The sequence below is a fragment of the Octopus sinensis genome, linkage group LG10 (genome assembly GCF_006345805.1).
Source record: "Octopus sinensis linkage group LG10, ASM634580v1, whole genome shotgun sequence".
Classification (NCBI taxonomy): domain Eukaryota; kingdom Metazoa; phylum Mollusca; class Cephalopoda; order Octopoda; family Octopodidae; genus Octopus; species Octopus sinensis.
Genome location: NC_043006.1, coordinates 58376161 through 58391160, shown reverse-complemented (window position 1 = coordinate 58391160; position 15000 = coordinate 58376161). Strand labels below are relative to the sequence as shown.

The window sequence follows — 15000 nt, the reverse complement described above, 5'->3', positions numbered from 1 at the left end:
CCTCGTTTGAGAAAAACCAAATCAAATCTTCTTCTGATGGATTTTTCAGTTTGTTTAAGAGCCTTTTAGATTTGATGTAATGATTTTCTTTTGCTTTTTCTGACAAATTGACTTTGCCTCATTATATATCTGATGTCTTCATAGACAACATTTCTGATTGTTCCTTCTGACACACGGAGATATTTTGCAATTGACCTCATGCACTTTCGGGGATGTAATCAATGATCTGTTGAACTTGCTGGATAAATTCAGCTGTTCTGATGATTTCAGAACGTTCAGATTGCTTTTTATGCTTTGATACTGGTGATATGTTTCCATCTTCAATCTCTAGCTTCTTACAAACTTTGTAGATGAAAAATATGGCAACTTTTATAACTCGAGATACTTCTAAATCACTATGCTCAGTCTTTGTAGCCGTAATAACAGCATGCCTTTTCATTTCTTGAGTAAGCTGAGGGTCTGCCATTATTTTCTGAAACAAAGATTATACAGAGAATAAGCAAAAAATGTAGCAATGACCCCCAAAAAGTATGTCCTCAAATATCTTACGCACCCTGTATACACATACTATCCAATGCTTTGAGCTCTATATCAGACAATGATTACACTGGGTATTATATATATTATATACTTTATACAATACAATCAGCTAGTTCAAAATGACAGCCACTATATTTTTCAAATATCTTTTACTTGTTTCAGTCATTAGACTACAGCCATGCGGGGGAACAGTACTTGTTTTTTTAAGCTTGATAATTATTCTATCGATCTCTTTGACAAACCGCTAAGTTACGGGGGCGTAAGCACATCAGCACCAGCTGTCAAGCAGTGGTTTGAACAAATAGACACAGACACACACACACACACACACACACACTCTCTCTCTCTCTCTTTCTCTCTCTCTCACACACACACACACATATATACAACCGGCTTTTTTCAATTTATCTTTACCAAATCTACTCACAACGCTTTGATCGGCCCGAGGATATAGCAGAAGACACTTGCCCAAGCTGCTACGCAGAGGGACTGATCCCGGAACCATGTAGTTGGGAAGCAAGCTTCTTACCACGCAGCCACTTTTCTAAAACGGAGTAAAATCTTCTAAACGACCGCTTTTGTTCAATAGTAGAACACTTATCATGCCTTCTGGAGATGTGAGTTCGAACCTCACGAACAGCCTTCTATTTTTTTTTATCCAAAAGGGGTTTTCAATCCAATATTTACACGGTGAGCTGGCGAAATGGGTGGCACGCCGGTCAAAATACATAGTGACATTTCGTCCGTCATTACGACATTTCGTCCGTTCAGTGTTCAAAATTCCGCCGTGGTCGACTTTGCCTTTCATCCTTTCGAGTTCGATGAAATAAGCACCAGTTGAGCCCTTGGATCGATGTGATCGACTTTCCCCCTCCAAAGTTTGAAACCCAAATTTACCTGCTATTATGATCCAATTCCGAATAATATGTATGTATGTATGTATGTATGTATGTATGTATGTATGTATGTATGTATGTATGCATGTATGTATGCATGTATATGTGCGTGTGTATGCATGTGTATATATATATATATATTATATATATATATATATATATATATATATATATATATATAATATATATATATATATATATACTTAACTGTTTTACTGTTATTTAAATACATAACTCCTACAAAATGTGTTGAGTGCAACTTTCTTCCGTTTGTCTATTCACTCGTATACGCACACACGCACATGCATGCACTCACGTACACACACACACACACACACACACACACACACACACACACAAATACAGAAGGAATTTTCGTCAAATGGCGTAATGTAATAAGTATGTTCTATGAGTGCTCAGTTTGGTTGGCCACTAAAACTCCGGCTTGGACTGATGTATATACATATATATATACACCAGAGTAAGCACATAAATGTGGTAACAAGGTGGAAAAAATAGCACTCGAATACCGGAGGTAGAGTAATATGCTTTATCAATAAAGCTGCAATGACATCACAAAGCTATTACTCAGAGTTTCACGTTACCGTGGTCCACTTTGCCTATAAACGTTTCGGGGTCGATAATAAAAATATTACCTGAGCACTGGGGACGATGGAGTCGACTTACTCTTTCTGCCGAACTTCCTGGTTTTGATCCAAAATTTGAAACCGATATTTATTCTGTAAGTCTGGTACTTATTTTATTGGCCTAACTACTAACTTCGCTGGGACGTAAACAAACCAACACTGGCCGGCAAAAACAAACATAAAAATACGCACATATGTACTTACGACGTAGTTCAACAACTATTTCTGTGTGTCACATTCGCTTGCAAGCCATTGGTCGACCCGGGACAATAGTAGAAAATACTTGTCGAAGGCGCCGTGCAGTGGGACTGAACCCGAACTCGAAACTGCACGGTTAGAAAGCGAACTTCTTAACAGACCTCCCACCATCACACATACTTCTACTTGTTTCGCTCACTGGATTGCGGCCATGCTAGGCCATCGCTTTGAAAGATTTAATCGAACAAATCGATGAATTTAGTATTTTTAAAAGCCATTACATATTCTATCGGTTTCTTTTGCTGAACCGCTAGTTTACGGGGACGTAAACAAACCAGAACCTGTTGTCAAGTGGTGGTGGGTGACATACATAACATAAGCATAAAGACAAACACACGCACACACATATGACGGTCTTCTTTCAGTTTCCGATAACAAATTCACTCACAAGGCTTCGGTCCACCCGGGGCTATAATAGAAAACACTTGCTCAATGTGTCGCACTGTGAGACTGAACTCAAGAACTCACGGTTAGGACGCAAGCTTCTTTACAGCATAGTCACGCTTGCACCTGACCCAAAAGGTTGCACTTCTAAGATACGTGGGATATCGATCTTTCGGTCATGTCTTGAAATTGCGGAGATTTGCTGCCAGAGCGAAAATCTTTCAGTTCCTTTTTCGTGTTTTCCTTTATGCAGATGACTGAAACCTTGTTGCACATATTTCTGAAGATACACAAAAATTATTACGGGCTATATTTCTCTATTTTAGGGTCAGTATTTTTCATTTGTGCAAGACCGTTATAACATTCCAACTATAAATCTTAAATGAAGGAACACAACTAAAAATAATAGAGTGGTTTGTCTGCTTGGATCAGTATTTTTCCTCAGGTCCTACTATAACTTTTCAGAAAAATGTATGCTCCACCGGTCATTGGAAAAAACAGTATTATTTTTAATATTTCATAACTATAAGGCGGCGAGCTGGCAGAATCGTTACTGCGCCGGACAAAGAAACGCTTAGCAGCATTTCTTCTGACTTAACGTTCTGAGTTCAAATGCCGCCGGTGTTGGCTTTGCCTTTCATCCTTTCGAGAGCGATAAACTAAGTACCATTTGAACACTGGGGTCGATGTAATCGACTTACCTCTCCTCCGATATTGCTGGCCTTGTACCAAAATTTGAAATCAATATTTCATAATTATCTACTTTCCTTAAAGAAATTTCTACACTAGGGCATTTGAATAGCGCTATACTTTAGTAAAGTCGTCACACAATATGCTTCACTGGAGAGACCGGTTTGGCAAGGCTGAGTATAGGTGTAGTATGTTTGCTGGGGTGGGGGAGAGAATTTTTCCATAATTCCTCCCTTCTCACCATAATTCCTCACTTCTCACCACAATTTTCCCAGGTCCACCGGTGGGGCATATGCCCTCGTTGAGAATTACTGGGATGGACAGTACAGCCTTTCTTGCTTCTTAAATGATGAATATCTCGAACATTTTAGAAGACAATTGAGTTTTCGAAACTCTTGAGGAGTCTCGGGTTGTCTGGTCTTAACATGGCATCTCAAGGCTGACAAAAGTTTCTCTTTTATACCTGTGTACCGATGTCTTTTACTTTCACATCCTTTTTTTTTTGTGTGGTGATGGATAAATATAGCGTGTCACAGAATTAAGTATCTGTTTCAGTGAAATCGGTCGCTTTTATTCAAGTCAAACATTTCTTATTTTGTTTATAATTTTATATATATTTTTTAATAATTTTATTTTCATTCCTATTGGATCCCGCTTATCTGCCCACGACAGTTTATTCTTTTTTAACTTGGCCGCAATCATCTTCTCTACTTCAATCCCAGGATGTGGCAGTAGTTTCGCTGAATTTAAGGAACGCATTCAATTAGCAGTGAAAGAGATAACTCCTGAAATCCTTCAAAATGTGTTTCGCAATGCTAAGGTTAGATCTGAAATTTGCAGGGCTACAGACGGAGCACGCATTGAAAATTTTCAATAAAGTTTTGACGTAGGATTTATAAATCTATTTGTTTTGGTAGCATGATTAAGTAGTAAACATAAAATTCTGTCAGTTTTTAAAAATTTGCCCGATTTCATTGAAATAAATAGTTAATTCTGGGACACCCCGTTTTTATGATTGTTGTGTAAAGATTGCTGAGAAGTTTCATCAGAGATATGTAACTAAACAATTACTGCGTGTATTGTATGAAGTGATGAAAAATTGTGAATAATTTATTGAAAATATTTTTCAATTGTTACTTAAATACCTAATTGCGCGATTTGGGTAAAAATACAAACATTTGTGTTGTGAATAGCAGTCCGTTGGCGCTGTAAGTATCTTTTGTTCGGTTTCCTTATAGCAGTTTGCAAATAAGCACGTGTAAGGAAGATGATAAAGAGCTCGAGGCTCGCGTAAGCTTGTAAGCATGTATACAAGGCGGTAAAGTGCTGTCTAGCTGTGAGAAAAAAAAATTTTTTTCCTGGAATCACCAATGTATATCAAGCTCATCGCTAAGTTCGGTCACCGTAATTGAAAAGTAAATTCGGTTGATCTAGGTTAATCTCTATTTCATCAAAGATAACGGCGAATTTCTGATAGGTTAAGCAAATGGATTTTAAGTGCACAATCACAGAACTGTTGCGAGGCACAAAGAAGCCAGCGCCATTTTGAAACAGCGAGATCTCGCTTGCAACCATTGCTATACGCAAGACAAAAACTTAAATGCTGAATCATTAAAACAAGGTTTTAATGATTAGACACAAGTCCAATAGAACAGCTCTCAGAAACAGACTGCGTACAAATTCGTTCTTCACAACTTCTGAAACCGCTTTCAGATATGATCCATCCCATTCTTATAAAAATAATAATTTTGTCCAAATTGGTGTGCTAAACTCAAATTGTCGTTTCTGCAAAGCGTTACAATTTCCAAATGAAACTAATGGCATGTACTGCTCAGGTGGTAAGGTAAGATTACCAGCACTACCAGCTTCTCCTCAACCTCTTATGGATCTTCAGGAACGTACTTCCATCCAGTCAAAGGAGTTTCTGAACAATATCACACAACACAAATCTCTGCATTTCAAACAACATCGTTTTGTGCATCTAAGGAGATAGTTTGAACATGGATTTACGCCGACGTTCAAAGTTTACCTCATTGTTTCCCTGTTACCCAGAAATTAACAAACACAGTTCCTCCAAATTTACTTTATGGGTGATATAGGAGGTGTCGAAACGTCAGACGATTGCTCGTGTTATACGCAGCGCTGACCGCCGCACTGACAGTATTTCGGTGCGTTCAAAAATCACATAGCCCCCATCCCCAATTTTCCATGACAGATTATGGCTTGGAATACGCCAAACGGCCACATGACATGTCGCTTAGTCGAATTAGCCTATCATTTACTCCACAAATGTTTTATCGTCAATGCTGCACTTTTCCGTATCACCTGATTCAACATAACTGCAGTATACACACACACACACAACACACACACACACACACACACACACACACACAACACACACACACACACACATATATATATGTATATATATATATATATATTATATATATATATATATATATATATATATATATATATACCGGAGTAAACACATAAATGTGAAACAAGGTGGAAAAAAGAGTACTCAAATACCAGTGGTAGAGTAATATGCTTTATTTAAAGCAGCAGAAAATTCAACAAGATCTGTTACTCTGAGTTTCTCGTTGCCGTTCATCAGACAGTTTTTGCTAGCAAAATAATATATATATATATACAAATTAGGCTTTAAAATAGTAATAAGTACTTGGGGTTCATTTGTTCGACTAAAATTCTTCGAGGTAGTGCCCCAGCATGACCATAGTTGTTTGTTTTTTCACTGAAACAAATAAAAGATAAAGATCAAAAGTAAGTCGACCTCACTGAAATTCGAACTCTGAAGTTACGAAGAAAGAATATCACCCATTGCGTATTACCGTTTCTGGTGACTATATTTGATATAAATTATGAAGGCAGACTCCGAAAACATTAACACTCACATAAATACACACACATTCACACCAACTAACGGGTGTACTCAGTCTCTCGACATGCTAAAAATAGCAGTTACATCTCCTGCAGATCTCATTCCTAGTTTTCCGCTTGTTAAGCAGAAATTGAAAACGATTTACTTTACTCTCAGGTTTAGTTTCTAATGAATGAATCAGAATTGTAGCGAAAGTGGGCGAGGGGATGTTCCCTGACGCACGTAGGGGTGGAAGCGGCGAAATCTTTTGTACTCTACCATATTTATTAATAAAAGTGAGGGCGCAAAAAAGTGTTTCCACCCTCGGGGCCTGAAAGCCCTTTCCACGTCACAGTAATGAGGGGAATATGTCTTTTTATGTGTGTGTAATTTTTTAATACAAATTTTTTTAATACAAATTTCGTGGCCTTGTGCCTAGAGTACAAAAGAATATAATCATCGGTACACGATGTACACTTGAGCGTTGTGAGCTATACGCTCAACTTTTTCATATTCTCGGGAATGTAATCGACTAAATTCCTCCCGTTAAAATTGCTTGCCTTGTGGCAAAGTTAGAAAAAATATCTTCTCGGGTCAGGATTTATTTTATTCCTGGTAGAATTTATGTACATAACAGGTTACTATCCGAAACCTTTGACATCCATATGATGCTAATAAACCATCAAGTGCTAAAATCCCCTCTGATGATCTTCTGTGTCCCCGAAGATGCAAACCTTTTGTGAAAGTTCTACAGGACACTTCATTTCAATCTTCTTTATCCATTTGTCTATTTCATCATTCCCAGTCCCTAATGCACCAATTATGTGGTTAGAGCAGCGGACTCGAGGTCGAGGGAACGCGGGTTCGAAACTCAGACCGGGCGATGTGTGTGTTTATGAGCGAAACACCTTTGTTCCATGCGGCTCCGGCAAAAGGTAATGGCGAACTTCTGCTGACTCTTTCTCCACAACTTTCTCTCGCCCTTTTCTCCTGCATCTTGCAGCTCTATTGCGACGGACTGGCGTCCCGTCCAGGTGGGGAACCTATACGCCAAAGAATGTGGAAAACCGGCCCTTATGAACCAGGTGTGGCTCGAGAAGGAACAAACAATGCACCAATTATGATAGGTACAATCCTTACAGATTACATGTTCCAAATCCTCGCGATTTTATATTTTAAAGGTCTGAGTTTTCTAACTTTTCATCTGCTTTCTTCACAATCCTAGCGTCAAATAAACATGATGGATCGATTAGTATGCATATTCGATTTTCTTTGTCCATTACTATAATATCTGGCCCATTATGTTCCATCTTCTTATCCGTTTGAACAAAAAGGCAGCGAGCTGGCAGAGTCATTAGCATGCCGGACAAAATGCTTTGCGGTATTTCGTCCGTCTTAATGTTCTGAGCTCAAATACCGCCGAAGTCGAATTTACCTTTCATTCTTTCGGGGTAGATAAAATAAGCACCAGTTGAGCACTGGGGTCGATGTAATCGACTCGTCCTCCAAAATTTCAGATCTTGTGCTTAAAGCAGAAAGGGCTATTATTACTACTACTTATAATCTTTTCTACTCTAGGCACAAAGCCCGAAATCTTGTGAGAGTAGGCCAGTCGATTATATCGACTCTAGTGCGTAACTGGTACTTATTTAATCGACCCCGAAAGGATGAAAGGCAAAGTTGACCTCGGCGGAATTTGAACTCAGAACGTAGCGGCAGACGAAATACCTATTTCTTTACTACCCACAAGGTGCTAAACACAGAGAGGACAAATAAGGACAGACAAACGGATTAAATCGATTATATCAATCCCAGTGCGTAACTGGTACTTATTTAATCGACCCCGAAAGGATGAAAGGCAAAGTTGACCTCGGCGGAATTTGAACTCAACGTAACGGCAGACGAAATACCTATTTCTTTACTACCCACAAGGGGCTAAACTCAGATGGGACAAACAAGGGCAGACAACGGATTAAGTCGATTATATCAATCCCAGTGCGTAACTGGTACTTAATTTATCGACCCCGAAAGGATGAAAGGCAAAGTCGACCTCGGCGGAATTTGAACTCAGAACGTAACGGCAGACGAAATACGGCTACGCATTTCGCTGGCATGCTAACGTTTCTGCCAGCTCGCCGCCTTACTATTACTGATTATAATGTAAACTTGCTGATGTCCTGTCTATGATAGGTAAAACAAAGAAGTAAAAGCTTGAAAGGTGTTGCTGAAGATTTTATGCCACTAAAATATAACAATCGTATATTAAAGTAAAAGCGGTACGTTAAACTCGAAGATCGCAATTATTTCATTACGGCCCGTCTATCACGTTAGGACAGAGCTTGACAAAGTGATCAGTATTGATCTAAGACGTCTCAGTGACTATCCAATAGTTCGATAGACACCTGAAACAATTTGGGGCATTAAGAGTGCTGAATTATTATCGAACTGAGTCTCGAAAAGTGCGGAAATTTAAGGTTAAAACTTAATATCGATGCAATAACTAATATTCATCAAACACATATTTCACATTTAATATTCCAACTATATCAATATAATACGACTGAATTTTAAAAATTTATTTTTATCAATTTCGTCAAGCATTTTCATTAAATTCCTTTAAATAATATTATTAAAAAGCAATAATGACACGCACAAAACGAAGAAATGGTTGATTTTAAATGCAGAAAGTTATTAATTTTAGAAATTAGCACGATGGGGGTGGGGAGTCGATAAATTATCAACAATTCCATGAAAGGAATAAAGCGTATAAGAAATTTTCCGATTCCTATATTAGAAAGATAAAGGTATTCAGATGTTCCAGAGAGGCATGACACTAATAAGAAATGAAACCGAAATCATAATATTAAAGGGACGTAACTCGCTCACTTGATGAGCATAGTCGACTTCCGGTGATGTCGCTTATCTTTCTATATCGCAATGTGTAATATTTATATCGCGATTTACTGCTTATCGAATAAGTTCATTTCACCGAAATCTTCGTCTTTTTATCATGGATAATATTATATTGTAAGCAGGTTCGTCGTTTATTATTTACTGAACTTTTCTTTCATTCTGTCTTATGAGCCACTGACGTATGCATTACACACACACGCACATATATATATATACATGTATATTCACACATATATAAATACACACACAATGTTTGGCGATACAAACGGCAAGGAAAAAAAAAAAAAAAAAGCAAGAACACAATTTTGTAGATTTTATTCGTTCGTAGTTGATAATTTTACTCTGTCACTATTCGAAGTTTTTCGCTACGTCCAAATCCTTCAGGCAACATAAACATGAATATTTATTTAATCATCTCTTTCTCTCTTGATAAACAATAAAAGCAACAAAATTGACGCAACCGATACACTATATATATATATATATATATATCGTGTGTGTGTAATTCTATATAATGTCTTTATTGGTTCTAATATATTCCTTAGGAAAACAGCCGGTAAATGTGAGTGAGTGAGTAAGTGAAAGAAGCCGACACAGTCTTTATGTAGTTTGTGTGTTGGGTGGTGGGTATTTGTTGCTAGGGTTGCTTTTACTGGTACCCGTGAACCATACACAGTCATATACACAATCTTATATCCTTCTCTTCTCTCTTACCTTTCTCTTCTTACACACAAACACACACACGCGTGCGGATGCATTCTTCCTATCCTTTGGAAATAGATTTCCATTAGATTGGCAATGAGCCATTTTTTTTCTTCTTCTTATTTCTAACGAAGCAGGGATCGGTTCAGTTGCTTGAATAAGCCTCCATACATTCTTTGTGCTTTATTTTTCTGAACCTTGGACACACATGACAGACAGGTAGGATTTAAACTTGCGATATATATTATTGATTTTTTTTTTGTTTGTTTTTCGAGTTAAGGAACACACACACACACACACACACAAATTATGTGGAAAAAAAGAATCGCTAGCAAAATTCCACTCAGAATAGTGAAGAACGGAATCAGCTACAATAAGAATTCTTTCTGGTGTTCTGCTATTTCTTCCTCCATACCATTAATTAATTGGACAATGTATAAATATTATCAGATATTTTTTCTGTTTAGTGGAACTGTCTCCTCAGCGTGTTTGTATGCAACACGGTTTCGATTCCTGATTGGAGCCATTTCATTACATTTACGTCACTCGTCTTTGACAAACCGCATCAATCTCACTACGTCTCTGGTCTCCTCACCTCTCCCTCGTGCAAAAGTAGTAGACGTCATGCCAAGATAAATTACGATGTACTATTTGTTACCTTTTTATTACCTCCAATGGCATCTTGACAATTTTTGTTTTCCTCTGATTTTTTCGTTGTGTGTGTGTGTGTGTGTATGTAAATGTTTATGTATATATATATATATGTGTGTGTGTATGTATATATATGTGTGTGTGTACACAGTCTCATGAGCACACGAATGTTTTATATGCGTGTAACACACACCCTCCACCCAAAAATCTACACAAAAAAAAAATCACCTTAAGCATGCGCGCTCTCGCGAAATGAAGCAGCGAAATTGACAGTAATGTTGTCAAAATATCACGGGTGATATTAATGTTACAAATAAATACCGTTATGAGTTATTCAATTCTGCTGCTTCTCTTCAGGGTGTAAGAAATACAATGATGATGATGATCTCCATATAATAATAATAACCAATATAAATGTTGCTCGATTTCGCCAGTCACACTGAGAGAAATAAGAGAAAATAAGAAATACAGACAGTTAACACGAGAAATGTAAGATGAGTAACTTTCTGAAAAAAAAAACAAAAAAACAAACACATTTTTTAAAATTAAATTTTGCGGAAAATGGGTTTTCGATGAAGTAGATTGCGATTATGCTGATAGAATTTAGTAGGAAAATAATGACTTGTATTTATCACTGCTGTAAATATACAAATGGGAAATTTGTTTTAAGATTATAAATATTCTTTTGAAGATTAGCATTCACTTCATCATTTTGTATAAGCACGAAGGAATTTATTTAAAATTAAATCGATGATTGTGTGTATACCATATTTCGTGACAAAAGTATACTTCCAAAGTTACCCATTATCTGATGGGTAACACTAATAATAATAATGATAATATTGCTTTCAAATTTTGGCTCAAGGCCAACAATTTCGGGGGGACTCTTGTACATCGATTCCAGTACTCAACTGGTATTTATTTTATCGACCCCAAAAGGACCAATGGCAAAATCGACCTCGGCAGGATTTGAACTCAGAACAAAGATGGACGAAATGTCACTAAGCAATTTTTTTTTCCAGCGCACTAACGATTATGCCAGCTCGCTGCCTTAGTAATGATAATAATATTGGTTTGGAATTTTGGCACCAAGGCCAGTAATTTCGGACGAAATAGTAAGTCGATTACATCGATCCCAATGATCAACTGGTACTTTATTTTATCGACCCCGAACGGATGAAAGGCAAAGTCGACGTCGGCAGGACAGTAAGGATAATAAGATTAATGGTTTCTAACACAAGGCACATGGCCAAATATTGCACGGATGACTGAGCTGACTTGGTGTCATTTCCAGAAACATAAGTTATAGGCGATGTGCCTGTAAAAACAACAACAAAAAAAGACAAAACAAAACAAACCTTAACTGTAAAATAATAGTTTGACAGATGTTTCCTTTCACTTTCTTGACTGCTATTATATGTATATAAAACGAAAGATGACCCACGAGTGTACTTAATCATCTCTAAGTACTCAACTAGAATTTCTTTTTGTTGCATTTATATGACTGAGCAACAAAGTCCATAATAATGATTTCTAGCATTATCTCAGGTCTTAAATTTGGAGAGAAAGATATGGTTAATTATATCAATTCTAGTACTTGACCAATACCGTATTTTATCAACTCCAGAAGGGTGCAAGGCACTATGATTTGAACTCAGAACATGAGGGCTATAACTAAATACTACTAAATATTTTGGGCTCTACTGTAGAAAATTAGTTTCTTATTTAGGTACAAGGCCAGCAGTTCTGAGGTAATACCATCAACCTCATTACTTGATTGATATTTTATTTTATTGACCCTTAAAAAAATAAAAAACAGTTGACTTAAGAAACATTTGAAATCAAATTGTAAAGAACCAGAAGAAATACTTATGAAAACCTGAAACAATGTTTCTGTAAAATATAAGTTATGTTGCTGTAATGTTTTTAAGGATGAAATGGCTGTAAATTTTTAAGGATGACACCCAGGAAGGCATGGGGTGATGTACTGAAGGCTAAGCCTTATGATAAAGGACTGAGATGTCCAGTGCTTTGCTCTACTCAAGAAGACCTGATACTGATGTTGGTGCCACATGAAAAAACTCTCAGTACTCTATGTAAAGTGGTTGGCATTAGGAAGGACATTCAGTTGTAGAAACCATGAAAGAACAGACAATGGAACTTGGTGTGACCCCTGGCCTTACCAGCTCTGATCAAACCATCTAACCCCTGCCAGCATGGAAAACTGATGTTAAATGATGATGATGATGTTGTGTCATTCCACATGTAACCAGAATATATTTATCTGGCTACAGAATTCTCACTGCAACTTTAAGAATACTACAACTGAAGTTGGTCTCTTTCTCTATGCAAAGATGATTATATGATTATTAATGCTGATGAAAGCCATTTGTTGATTTATTCTGATGGCATACAGCTGAAGGAAACCAATAACTTTGTGTACTTAGACCCTATGTTGCTGACAGTAAGAAAGACCTCCTGACATCTAAGGCACTAATGTAGAGTTTCAAAATATCTGACAATCAGTCACCAAAGCTGGATGACTTCAGGGCACATGTAGAGAGCCATTCTTCTCTATTGAACTTAAATGTGGTCTATGAAGAAGGAAATTCAAGAATGTTTTGATGGTACTTACACCAGATTTCTCATGAGGATTCAATGTATCTTGTAGAATGAGCACAAAACCAAACAAGAGGCTTAGAGGATAAAATGATAAACATCCTTCTCCAGTTATATAGACTCATAGGGCTGGTTTCCCAGTTTCTATGGAGCATATATTCCCTCCCTGGTTGGGACTCTGGTCTGTTGTAGGATTATTCACTTTTGCCATCTGAGTGGACTGGAGCAACATGAAATGAAGTGTTTTACTTGAGAGCATAATACATCACCCTGTTCAGGGATCAAAACTACAATCTTACGATCATGAGTCCAGCACCCTAACCATTAAGCAATACACGTCCACAAGAGGAGATTTATGGACCCATTCCACCCATTTCTACTATTTTTGCTCATTGAATGATAGGTCTCACTGGCCATCACTACTGTGCTGAACAACAGACCATATTGGATGTCATATTTTGGTGAGTTCCAGAGCCCTATAGAAGACAAAAACTACTCAACTACATTGATATTATTGGCAGAGACACACAACATGAAAGTGAGGACTTAGCAAAGGTAATGGGGAATAGAGATAACTAGCACAGCACTGTGAAACACATCTCTACTGCAGCTGCTTAAAGAAGATATTTATGTTCCTTGTCATTATTTGAATTGAAAATAATGAATCAGTGAAAGAGTGTAGTATCAAACCTTTTACTATTCATTTTGCTTTTATTATAGAAAGTGACTGAATGTTTCCTAACACTAGGAATACATGTTACTTTCATTATTTTGCTGGGTATAATTTTTTAACAAACTCACATTTTGTCTGACAATCTACTGGCTGTGCCATCTACTAGCCTAGATAATAATAATAATAGTTTCAAATTTTACCACAAGGACAACCATTTTGGGGGAGGGGATGAGTTGATTACATCGACCCCAGTGTTCAACTGGTACTTATTTTATTGAACCCGAAAGGATGAAAGGCAAAGTCAACCTCGGCAGAATTTGAACTCAGAATGGAGTGACAGGTGAAATACCACTAAACATTTTGTCCAGCATGAATAAAAATGCTAATAATAATGGTTTCAAATTTTGGGTGAAGGGATGAGTTGATAACATCGACCCCAGTGTTCAACTGGTACTTATTTTATCGACCCCAAAAGGACGAAAGGCAAAGTCTGCCTCGGTGGAATTCGAACACAGAATGTAAAGACAGATAAAATACTGCTAAGCATTTTGCTCAGCACTTAATGATTTTACCAGCTTGCTGCCTTAATAATAATAATAATAATATTGGTTTCAAACTTTGGTACAAGGCTAGCAATTTTAGAGGAAGGAGATAACTACTACAACACCTAGGTTGCCCAAAGCTGAAAGAAATCCAGTGTGTGTGTGTATACATACATATATATATATATATATATATATATATATGTATCATCATCATCATTTAACATCTAGTTTCCATGCTGGCATGGGTTAGACAGCTTGACTGGAACTGCTAAGCCGGAGAGCTGCACTACAGTCTGAATTTGGCTTAGTTCCTACAACTGGATGCCCTTCCTAATGCCAACTATTCTGTAAGTTTAGTGGGTGCCTTTTATGTGTCATTGGCACCAGCTACAACTACAATTTCTCTTGGCTTGACGAGTCTTCTCAAGCACAACAAATCACCCAAGGTCATGATCCTTTGTCATCATCTCCATGGGAACCAACATTCAAAGATCATGCTTCACTATCTTGTTCCATGTCTTCCTGGGTCTACTTCTTCTATAGGTTTCCTCCACAGTTAGAGATCAGCACTTTACACAGCTGTTCTCATTCATATGCA

The 15000-nt window shown here is 37.3% G+C and overlaps 1 protein-coding gene across 4 annotated transcripts in view; it reads left to right on the top strand.

The window, feature by feature from the left end:
* Positions 1–15000, top strand: part of LOC115216410 (uncharacterized protein KIAA0825) — a 155463-nt gene that overhangs the window by 5117 nt on the left and 135346 nt on the right. Inside the window, exon 1 of one of the 4 annotated variants that reach the window (XM_029785721.2) lies at positions 9200–9326. The exons of 1 other annotated variant lie outside the window; for it this stretch is intronic. The gene's annotated coding sequence lies outside the window, so the exon portion shown is untranslated. Of the gene's footprint in view, positions 1–9199; positions 9335–9932; positions 10134–15000 lie in introns of those variants that run through there. 2 more of the 4 variants (XM_029785723.2, XM_029785722.2) reach the window with 2 other exon arrangements.